Genomic DNA, 12622 nt, shown 5'->3' on the forward strand with positions numbered 1-12622 from the left:
TCCTCTACCCCCACCCACCCACTTTACGGATTGATTTGGTTAGTAGCTGTTATGAAAGATTAGATGGTTTCAACACCCTTCAGCAACTGCTGAAATACTTCCACCAATGCAATACATCGTCAGTCGAGTTTCAAAAGAACGTATCTCCATAACCGTAAATTTTCAGAAGAGTAAACAAAATATCTCACGATTTTTTTTATCCCCCCCCCCCCTGATAACTATAAAACAAAAACAGATTGATATGCATTGATTTTACATATCAACCCGTTTTAGTTTTATGGCCAGAAAGATGAAATATAAAAGATGTGAGGTTTTTTATTTGCCCTTCTGAAAAATCTACAATTATGAAGATACGACCTGTTGACACCCGACAGTCGATATGTTGAATTTCGCATATAAGCGGAAATCAGAACTTTGAGGACTTCATCAAATACTTCATGGTAACAAACTGTAAGTAAGGAGTGACTCGGTTCAATAGTAACCGAATCTCTAAAAACGGAATTTTAATATCAGTAGATACATCAAAAGAATCGTTACCCATCAAAAGTTACAAGCATGATAAAAATTTACCCGTTTTTTGAAATAGGGGGGAAGCATCTCCTAAATTTTAAGGAGCCTTAATGAAAATCACACCATCAAATTCAGTGTATCAGAGAATCCTACTGTAAAATTTTCAAGCTCCTATATACAAAATGTGAAATTTTGCTATTTTTGCCAGAAGATTTTTTTCCAGGGGTGACCGTATCGAAATAAAGGTCCTGGAATCGGCAGAGGGTGCATTCGAACGGAGATTAACAGTTCTAGTGCACTTTTTCAGTGACCAAAAAGGAGAGTAGCTGGCCACCCATTCCACGCCCCTTTTCCCCAAAGTTAATGATCAAAATTTTGAAATAGCTATTTCGTTCAGTATCATTGAAACATCAAATAACTATGGTTTAAGGAGTAAAATGCCCCCCCACAGGCCGTGAAAAGAGGCCTGTAAGTTATGAAATTTGTCCGTTGTTTACGTATAGTATTTGTTATTGAAAAGCATACAGACCTTTTTCGGTGGAGGTGGAGATTTTGTGCTTTGGGTGGATTTCCACAGGGTGAATCTTCCTTGGGGAAAAAATTTCCGAGAGGTAAATTTTCCAGGGGAAATTTTATACTGGGGGATTTGACAAAATTCCTACACAAAATTCTTTTTAACCGTCTTACATTTTCTCTGCCAACTCAATTTTGCATGTGGAGATGTCCCGGCTGAATTATCCGGGGCTATTTTCGCGCAATTTGATTTCCGAGAAAGATTCCACGGAAGGGGGGATTTCTGGAATGATGGAAAAACCGATTACAAATTTAAGTGTTTTTAAAGTGAAAGTAACCTAAGAAAAATTTTAAAGCTGAATCGTCCGCAAGAAATTTTAGGGGGGGGATCTTCAGAAGATGGAACTGTCTGATGAATTTGACAGGGGGTGCACTTTCCGTTGGATAAAATTTCCACGGTGGTGGGAGTATTGGGGGGGGGCTTCTGAACTACTTTGGTTCTCTAGTCATACAAATTTAAACTGTATGTGTCATTTCAATTCAATTAAGGTGAAACATACCAACCTTTCAGCTAAAAGGTTTGCAGGGAGATGAATGATAAAGGGCCATAGGCTACTTAGTACTTTCAGCTTGTCTTTCCACCAAATTAGGGACGCCAAAATGTGACTGAGGGGAATGGTACCCCTGGCGAACAAGATGACTTTGACAGAAATTAGAAAATGAAAGGTATTTCCATTCGAACCTTGTTTTAAAAAAAAAAATATTCTGGCAGCACTTTTCTGGCATCATTTATGCACTAAATCAGGAATTATTCACCAAATTCTCCGAACTAAAAAAGTAGCATATTGGAGGTAGCACCACTTTCAAACTGAAAAGAAGCTGAAAAACTGCAACAACTCACTTCAAGCTGTTGTCAGTGAGATAAAGCTTGATCACAGATATAACAAATGAATCAACAGTCAAAGCGATTATGCAGGGAAGTAACCATAATCAAACATCTTTGGTAATAAAGCATTCTTTTTATGTTCACCCGACTTTCCCAATTTATTTATAGCTAATCAGAGGTTGGAAAAAACAAACCCTGGATAAAATTATTAGTTGAGACAAACCTAAAACCCACATTATAGGGATAGTGTAAAAGAGCAAGGGTTTATACCTTTGGCAGTCAATAGATTCACATCACTGTCAGTAAAAACTGCACCCAAGTTAAGGGAACAGCCTTACGGTTGAAATATCCCTTATTGGTTCAACTCAGATGAAAATAAAACCCTATGCTAAGACAGATAATAGTTTCATAAAGGATGAAGAGATTGCTTCGTTACTTTAAGTACGAAAGAGAAGGAAGTGGCAGCTTGAAGGCCTCCCTAGATCTAAACTTGGGTGCTGTTACAGTTTAAGGCGAATCGCCACTTTGGCCTGCATCTGAAAGTAGTTTTACTTCACTGGCAAAAAATTAATGACCTTATTCTAGATAATTTAGTAAATGTTGGCTGAATTGGTGTCTTTATATTGAAAATGTCTGGAGTCAGAGTCGGTTATACAACTGGCTCCACAGCCCTGAAGGAGAGTAGTGTCAAAGATCAGCAATTTACATCATTGGCTTTTTGCCAACTTGGAGAGTTGTTCAGCAAGGGGGGAAAACTTTTAATACTTGATTTCCAGGCTAAATTACCCTGCAAATGTGTTCAAACTCCCGTCTCCATCCATCCTACCTTCCACCCTAAGCTTCCTCCTTCAACTTTGAACACTAATTTTTCAAACTAAGTCAATATATGCATTATACCAAATTTGCAAACAATTTTATGGTTTTTATACTACCGAGATACAATATATATTTAAAATGGGTACAAACCTGACATTGGCTTTTTGCCAACTTGGAGAGTTGTTCAGCAAGGGGGGAAAACTTTTAATACTTGATTTCCAGGCTAAATTACCCTGCAAATGTGTTCAAACTCCCACCTCCACCCATCCTACCTTCCACCCTAAGCTTCCTCCTTCAACTTTGAACACTAATTTTTCAAACTAAGTCAATATACGCATTATACCAAATTTGCAAACAATTTTATGGTTTTTATACTACCGAGATACAATATATATTTAAAATAACAGAAATACTAAACTGTTTTATCTCACATATTAATAGTATTTAAAATGAGTACAAACCTGACATTGGCTTTTTGCCAACTTGGAGAGTTGTTCAGCAAGGGGGGAAAACTTTTAATACTTGATTTCCAGGCTAAATTACCCTGCAAATGTGTTTTCAAACTCCCATCTCCACCCATCCTACCTTCCACCCTAAGCTTCCTCCTTCAACTTTGAACACTAATTTTTCAAACTAAGTCAATATATGCATTATACCAGATATGCAAACAATTTTACGGTTTTTATACTACCGAGATACAATATATATTTAAAATAACAGAAATACTAAACTGTTTTATCTCACATATTAATAGTATTTAAAATGGGTACAAACCTGACAAAAAAAAGGAGCTAATACCTGAAAATATCATTCCTCTCGACTTACTATTTCCTTTAAAATATAAAAAAAGAATATTATGATATAATATTACCCATATAAAGAATTTTATATGGCCTATAAAAAGGCCATTCTTTTGCTCATCATTGTGCTAAGATCTTACATCTTTCAACAAAGAATGCATAAAAGTGAAATCTTAGGACTAGGACCTTACTTGTTATGATATTCTTTTACAAACGTCGTTCATCATCCTGCTCTGATCAGCGTTCTAAGAACAGTGATGAGTATATCATCAAAGTTCTCTTATCATTATTCTATGTGACAGAAAAGTGGAATTTTTTACACTTTTTGCTAACATCAGTAAGCTATGAGATCTTAGAACAAAAATGAACTAAAGAACAATAATCAGTACAGAAAGATGCTTGGCCCTAAACTGGCAAGTACGCAGGGGGGGGGGGCCTTTGGGCCCTCCTCCCCCCGAAATTTTGTGAAATGTTCAATTTCCCCATGGTTTCTTGGGAATTCTGGCAAAAGTAGGACATTTACTAAGAATCTAGATACATGTGTGAAGCCTTTTTTGGGGAATTTTACAGAATGCAATTATCCGGTCAAGTCCCTGCCCAATTATTAACCCATTTTCTGTCTAACTTTTTACCCTCTTTGAAGTAATTAGCAATTGTACTGTTATTTTTTTTGTAAAGAGAGTTTGCTTTCCACAGCAAAATAGAATTATTCTTGATATTATGGCGATTTCAGGATAAAGTACAGCTTTTAATGGATCAATTTTGGAAACTATCATTTTTTATTAAAATTTACGTTTTTGCAATAGAAGAACTACCCCATAGCACCCATATTGTACTGTTAACCCTAAAATTTCCCTTTCAGTGGAATATAATAGATTAATCACTGGTTCTAAATCGCTATGGACATAACCCGAGCCTAAAACATACTTTTGAGGCTTCAGTCTTCTTTCCCCCATCCGCTACAACACTATAGATTAAAGTTAATCTGTATTCTCCGATATACGGGCTTTTTGCATTACTAAATTAAAAAAAAGTGTTACTTTATACCTGCTGTTTCGAAGGTTTTGCCCCCCCCCCCCCGAAAAAAATTTCTTCATACGTGCCTGGCCCTAAAGAAAGCACAGATGGGAAATATCATTTATTTGGTTCAAGCACTTGTAATAAAATGTCTAGTGTAAGGCAAAAGCGAGCAGAGCATAACAGGCAAGATTACAAGCAATAGTTAGAGATGATAACAAGCAAGAGAGAGACGGAGTTTGAGAAAGAGAGTATTATTACAAGCAGCAATTAGAATTAATTCATAAGGATTAAATTGATGAATTTACTACATATTTCCTCTTTCAGATATGTAATATTAATACTCTGAGATAACATCAAAATCATTATCACTTATGATGGATATAGTAAACAACTTTCGCTTTATTAATTGCTCTTTCATCATTTCTATTCACTGTTGCAACTATTATTATAATATCTGCTTAATTCACAAGTCTAAAGACCCAAACGTCCTAACTTGTCTCTCACTGAAAAGTTAATCAGGGTCATGGACATTGTGAGATCCTCTACTTGACAGATGAATTCTACTATACGTATAGACTGATCCATCTTCTGAGCACACTGTGTAGAATATGGGCTTTTCATACTTAACTATATTGGTAGCCTAGACCAAGGTCATCCAAGTTCTGCTTTTAATGTGTAATAATGTGGCCAGTTGTGCCTCTGGTCGTAGTTTGGATGATGGATAACAATATAGCTTTTGAGAAAATATTTTTTTTTTACTCTCTATTGCATGATTCACACTTGTAACACTTTCTTTTTTGGGTGTTTATCTGGAATTGATGGGCAAAATTGACTCGAAGTGTCTACTCAACAGCAGATAAGCTGCAGAGGCTATGGTATCAACTGGATTCCAATATTCCAGAAGGGCTAAAAAGGATTGTTCTTACTACATCTTCTGTTTTTCAGGATGTTTCTTTGCAAGTTTGAACAGACCTGGATTTACCAACAGGCCCACTAGGCCCAGGCCTAGGGGCGTACAATGCCAGGGGGATGCAATAAATTATCACTGAGTGATTTTGTTCTTGACAAGAACTGGACTGATGTGATTTATCGTCAAAGTGCCAAGTGCGCTCTGCTACCATAATGCCTATTCACAGAAAAGTGATTTGAAAACATCACAGGAATTCCATGGCCAGTTATAAACTGTCAGATGTCCCCCAAGAATGATAGCTGAGAGTTAGGTATCACCTATCTCTTTCATTACTTCTGGCTCCTCAGTTGCGTTCTGTTCATTGCTTGCACTATCCCCGAACTTTCGAAAAACCCCATTTTTTTCAAAAACGGAGCAGCAAAAACACTTGGGCCTAAAAGCATTAAATCCGGCTCTGAGTTTCAGCAGTTTGCTAAGCATGAATTTGATTTGGGGTAATGTGGGTCTGAGGTGATATGAAGGGTTCCTGCTTGTTTGCAAAGTCATTGAAATCATGGGACCGAAATTATAGGCATTAGCTGTTTGGGAATACCATGCCTACTATTAGCTGCCTTCAGATTGGATATCATACTAGCTGATTTTTATCAACTTCTTTACCTTAAAGAACCCTATAGTAGTAGAAAATAACTAAGCATGAGGATCCCAGGAATCAAGTAGCTGACAAACTATAAAATGTTAATGATAATGAGTGGCTCTTTCTGATTTGTAGGCATTTTTTAGGATAAGGTTTGCAGTTATCAACTAGTTTGTTGATAACTCTGCTGATTCCTGGCAAGAATACAATAGTAGGTGCCCTTTCCTTATGTTTTTCCAGCATCTAAATAGACCAAATGGAGCTGAGCTACTGTTTGTTGATGAAGTTGTGCTGATATGAAGACTTTGTTGCCATGCACAGATAATTTGTCTAGGAAACTAGTCCACAGTAGATGCTTGGCAGTCCTTCCGAAATGGACTTTCTCCTTATTTCAGAAGTATCATCACCAAATTTTGGTACAGGGCAATGAGGTCTCCTGATGCATTTGCTGAGGACCAATTGAAATAAAAACTAACCCTTTTTTCTGTAATATGACCATAGAATTTGACCAATTAGTTAGGATGTTTACTTCCTTTATGATTTTTAGGTTTCAAGTCTTTCAGGCTCTTCCCTTAATTTGTCCATGTAGCAAAGGGAGTTCTGCTGAGGCATCAATTCGTCTTTAAAATATTTTTTATAAGCTTGGAATATTACCAATTCCAAAGAACAAGCCTTTTATGTGTATCAATAGTGCTTGTGGTTGTTGAGCATACCATCAGAAGTGGATCTTGATCCTACTTCTGACACCATGAAAAGAAAGCAGACATAAGTATATCTCATTCATTTGACCTGAGTACCTGCAACAAAATGTCAAGTGTAAGGCACAAGCAAAGCATAACAGGCAAGATTTAGAGCAATAGTCATATATGAGAACAAGCAAGCAAGAGAGAGATTAAAAGTAAATGGAGAGAGAAAGAGAGCAATATTATAAGCAGTTCAAAAAAAATAAAATGGTGAACTTACTGCATCTTCCTTTTCAAATATTTTTGCTTTTTTTAAATTTTACTTTAGGGGCTGTAAAAAACACCCCTTTGGATAAAACTTATTCATTTGACCAAATAGCCTGCAACAAACTATTTAGTGTAAGTCAAAGTCAAAACAAAGCATAAATTTACAAGCAACAGTCACACATGAGAACAGGCAAAAAAAAGAGTGAAGATTATTACTGGAAGCAGCATTTAGGAATATTTGTATTGATTGAATTGCTGAATTAGCTTTAAGAGTCATTCCAGATTCCAGGAAGCAATTGTTTACCTAAATAGAAAGCAGATAAAATGCAATTTCATCCAAATTTTTAGGAGCAAAACAATTGCTATTTGGATAAATTGTATTCAATATCAGAAAGAAGATATTTGAGCTACTGTATTACAACAGTTACCAGCTTCTAAAAACACAGATTTACTTTAAAACCAGATAGTTTTAATTGCAGTCTAAAAAATTTCAATGTAGATATACTATTGAAAGGTATATGCACTGAAAATTTACAGTTTTTTATGGACACAGCATAATATAGTAGAGGAGTCTATGCTCTGTTCTGAACTAAACCTTATGCTAAAAAAAATCTTACTTCACTACATTTGGGAAATTCCTAATTATTGGATTTCCAGAGCTGCTTCTAGTTCAACTGCATCACAGTCACCCCTTTTCCTCTCCAATGCCTTAACACAGCCCCAGGCTACACACAAAAGTTTCTGGTTTTTTTACTTTTAAATTGGCATAATGAACCAACAGTCCATGAGAAACAAATCAATGGCTATCTGGACCCAAGATTATTTTTCTAAACTATAAGAACAAAATATGAATATGGTTCAAAACCCATTCATGGATCTGTGATGGATGTGCTGCTAAAATGATTTTGTGATAAATTTGTCTAGCTACTTTGAAGCTGAAAACATTACAACCATTGATGGTTTGATCATTGCTTACATTAAATAAAGCTAAACCAAAACACAAGTCCAAGTTTTGTATTTGTTTGTGGAATTCTTTAGAGACCAAATGATGCCCTATAGAAGGCTAAAACAAATTTATTTGGAAACTGTGGAGGAGCAATACAATTTTACTACACAGGTGGCAACATATAACACTTGCATAGTTGACAACGTCTTTGTAGGTTTTTATTGGGTTTTGCACCACAGTTTGTCAGCATTGAAGATTATGATGGCTCTGTTCTTCTAATGTAGTATATCTTTCTTCTTCACTTCTATTTTTGACTTGTTCTGATTCCCACTGTTGCTTGTCTTCTAACAATACAATTGTTTGTTTTTCACTTTAATTTTTGATACATTCTGACACTTTTGCATTTCAGCTATCTCTACTCTTTTTTGTTCTTCATTTTTATTATTGACATGTTCTGATTCCTGCTGTTGTTTGTAATTCTCACTGTCATGTATCTTCTAAATGCATATTTCTTTGATCTCACCATTGTATATCTTCTAACCACATATTTCTTTGTTCTTTATTTTTCCTTTTGATTTGTTCTGATATTGTTGCATGTCTTGTAACCACATATTTTTTAGTTCTTCACTTTTGTTTTTGAATCATTGTAAATCTTGCTGCAACTTATCTTTTAACTGCATATTTCTTTCTTCTTCAGTTCTGTTTTTAATCATTGTAATTGTTGTTTTTGCAAGTATTCTGACTACATATTGTTTTGTTCTTCATTTTTGTTTATCATTGCTTCAGATATTTTTTCAATGTCCTTTGCCTTAGCTGCTTAGACTGAACTTGTCATGTTTGATGGTTTTGGTTGTTCATTTTCACCCATGCATTTACAATTCTTGGGTCATTCTCTTGATCTTGTCTAATTTGATGGTCAAGTTTGTTCATTTTGACCATTAATTTTTGTCCTCTTTGATTCTTTTTTGTCCTCATTTTGAGCAAATGTTAATTATATTTTGTCATCTAGATATTATGAAATTGCTGAAAATCATCAAATATGAATACACAAATCTACATATTTCTATGTTTTTGTTCTGTAAATTCTTCTAAAACTGTTCTAAATCTAATTTCTTTGGGTTTTCACTTTCAATCAACATAGCTGCTAAAATAATTAATCTGTTGTTGATTAATTAATCAGATATTAATCAAATAATTAATTAATCAAATAATTAATCAGATTAAACTATCTGATTCATTGTTGATATCAGATAGTTTTTTTTTATTTGATTTAGCCTGGAAAATGATCTTTCCCCTGAAGTAAACTTACTGGAATTGTTAAAAATATTTCACAATTTCAAGAAACAAATTTTGATTTTGATGGCAGTGCAGAATCCTTTCAAATGTTTGGCCCAATTGTTCCAATTGCCCTTTATCCAGCCCTGATACATTAGGGTCTATCATCACAATTGTTCTAACTTTTCAGCAATGGCTGTTTCATAATGGCAATTAAAAAAAAATCAGAAAATTCAATGCATAAGACCATTGAAAAAGTGTTGAATGGGTTATCAATTGTGTACTACTCCTTTGAGTAATATTCTAGATGAAAGGTTTTTGCTATCTAAAAGGGTAGTTGCACTGGTTGTAACCTATGTAAGTTTCAGCAACGTTTTCAGAGTCTAAACAAAGCTCCAGAGAAGTCTTTTGGGTAAATTTTTTGTTGTTCATATTATTGACTTAAAAATAAAGTGAACATACCACTCAATGCCTTTTTTAAGCTTTTAATGAACATAATAATCACTTCTATTGCAAATTCAAATCTACGCTCTTTTTGAACTCTTGAATATTTTGGGTATAAAAAAGGCTTGGGTTCAAACTTGAAACAAACAACTTAACTTAACCTTTAAAACAAACAAAATTTGCAATAGAAGTGATTATTATATTTGTAAAGAGTTTAAAAAAAGGCATTGGGTGGTATATTCACTTTATTTGTAAGTAAATAATATGAACAACAATAAATTTGCCATCTTTTGAAGTATCTCTATCAATATTTTCCTCCTACAAAGGTAGTTTCCTCCTACAATGGGCACTGACCTTTGGAGAACTTTTTTAGGTGAAACTTTCAGAAATAAGTATAGGCTACAGCACACACAAGTTTTAAAGAACATGCTTTGAGCTTCATCTGCTAAATCTAGAGTTAAGAGGGTTTTAAAATTTAATACATTAAATCTTAAATTTTCAAAAAAAAATTCAGTTTGGGAGAGCAATTGTTCTGAAGAAAACATTAGGCCTATAACAAACCAGCTTATTTTACCCAAAAGAGTTTTTAGAAAGAACTGTCCATGTAATTTTCTAAGGTTTAGAATGGGTAGAACAATAGAGATAGGAGCTTTAAAACTTCCTTATGGCATAGTCTTGATGTATATACCAAAGTTCATATTATTGACTTACCAATAAAGTGAATATACCACTCAATGGTTTTTTTTATGCTCTTTACAAATATAATAATCTCTTCTATTGCAAATTCAAATTTAAGCACTTTTTGAGCTCTTAAAAATTATGAATTTTCAATTAAAGTATGAGTTATAGGTTGTTTTCTGACAAAATAATACAATATTTTCTCAGTGCTGTTTTCTTGGTTGTTTTCAACAAAATAATACTACATTTTCTTAGTGCCAAAATTATTTATAATAAGGTTAGTTTAGGTCAGAAAGTGCTTAAATTTGAATTAGCAATAAAAACAATTAGGTAAAATTCTAGTTAATTGACTTCTTGCTATCTTGGAAAGGGTTTAGGTTAGGAAAATAAAACTTTCAGGGATGGGTCTACAGGCTAAAGTATGTCCCAGGAAGGTATTTTAAAGTACCCACCTCCACTCCTTCTCCCTCTAGAGGGCCCTGAAATTTGCCTTCATGACAGGTCATTACCTATTGAAATTTTGACAAAACAACATTTTACCTTAATTTTCAGTTACTAGTTGCTTTTTCTCTGCCTTTAGTTCAGAAAGTGCAATTCCTGTTATTTGAGTAGAATTTTGAGCCATATCAATGTTTTTTTTCTTCAAAATTTAGGAAATGCATTTGCATATCTTTAAAACCTTATAAAATGGAATTGAGCAAAGATATGAAGCTGAAAACAATTTTGTTGTACTTCAATTAAGCAGAAGATCTATTTTGCAAGGTTTCACTTTTATAACACACATATTTTTAAATGTCATCAAAGGCCAGGGCCCTTGAGGGAGAAGGAGTGGATGTAGATACTTCAAAATACCTTCCCAGGACATACTTTAGCCTGTAGACCCATCACTGAAAGTTCCATTTTCCTAACCTAAACCCTTTCTGAGATAGCAAGAAGTCAATTAAATAGAATTTTACCAACAATTATTATATTCATAGAGCACAAAAAAGGACATCAATTGGTATGTTCACTTTATTGGTAAGTCAACAATATGAGCTGTGATATATTTACCTAGTTCTTATTTTTCTTATCATAGTTCTTTTGGCTCTGAAATCATTCCTGGAAGTTTAATTGTCCAACTGAACTTGGCTATTTTCTAACATAACAATGAGCCTCTCTTATAAAACTTTGCCAGAAACTGTGCTGGAAAACAACTGTTTACTTGAGGGTTCCCAAAAGTTTCATTGGAAGAGCCTAGGCCTAATAGCCTACAAACCTAACCAAGCCTATGGTTCAACAGGCTAGCTTTGGTGTATTCTGATGAAATCCAATTTTTTATTTATGCCTACCCAGACAATAGGATATGCTCAACCTAAGCTAGAGAAATCAAATCCTCTTCACTTAGTGACATTCTTTTTTCAAAACCTTTAGCATAGGCTGTGCTATCATAGTCACATAATAAATGAGATCATAGGCCTAAGCTATATTAAGTATAGTCTTTAATTAGAAGGCAATAAGACACGTTGGTGAAGTACAGGCCACTTCACCAAAAGACCATTAGTCTATAAATAGGCCTAAAATACAAATCAGAGAAAAAATACAAGTCTATAAATAGCATTTAACAGCATAAAAGCCAATCCATTGAAATAACAATGAGAAACTCACCAATCAAAAATTAATTACTCCCCAATAAATTCCTATTAAAAATTCAAATGTTTAGCCAAAACAATTTAAGACACTTGTTGATGATTTGATGATACAGTACTCTTTCTTGTTCATAGGCTAGCCAGAAGCACCGTAGGTGGCGAATTCAAATTTTTTTGTAGATCTTCACCTTTGGAAAGAAGTTGCCGCGGCTCTCAACACGAACAACTGATTAATACCACATTGCCATCTATAATTTTCAAGCTGGCAAGACTTTTATCTATATCTAATGAAGCGCACATTATAAGGATCAGAAGTGTCAGTTGAAGGGGGAGGCAGGGATAAATTGTGATTGGGCACAGCAATTGAAAGGGTTCCGCATTACGATCAAAGTGAACAAAAAGAATTTTGAATTTTCAAGCAATTTTTTTATGATAAGGGATAAATTATGAATTATTCAAATAATTGAAAATGTATTTATTTTAAGTTTGCATCGCTGGATGAGGTTTATTAATGTCTTTATTATTATTTAATATATAATTTACAATACAGAAAACTGATATCCGTAAAATTTCCTATTAAATTTATTATATTTAGTCAGGATAGTCCATTACAAG

The 12622-nt window shown here is 34.2% G+C and overlaps 1 protein-coding gene across 1 annotated transcript in view; it reads right to left on the reverse strand.

Annotated features, from left to right (window-relative positions):
- The window catches only part of LOC136025356 (putative uncharacterized protein DDB_G0271606), an 80723-nt gene extending 68543 nt beyond the window's left edge, over nucleotides 1-12180 (reverse strand). The window contains exon 1 of the mRNA XM_065701295.1: nucleotides 12027-12180. The gene's annotated coding sequence lies outside the window, so the exon portion shown is untranslated. The remainder of the gene's footprint in view (nucleotides 1-12026) is intronic.
- Nucleotides 12181-12622: the final 442 nt, after the last annotated feature.

Source organism: Artemia franciscana, chromosome 3 (assembly GCF_032884065.1).
Source record: "Artemia franciscana chromosome 3, ASM3288406v1, whole genome shotgun sequence".
NCBI lineage: Eukaryota > Metazoa > Arthropoda > Branchiopoda > Anostraca > Artemiidae > Artemia > Artemia franciscana.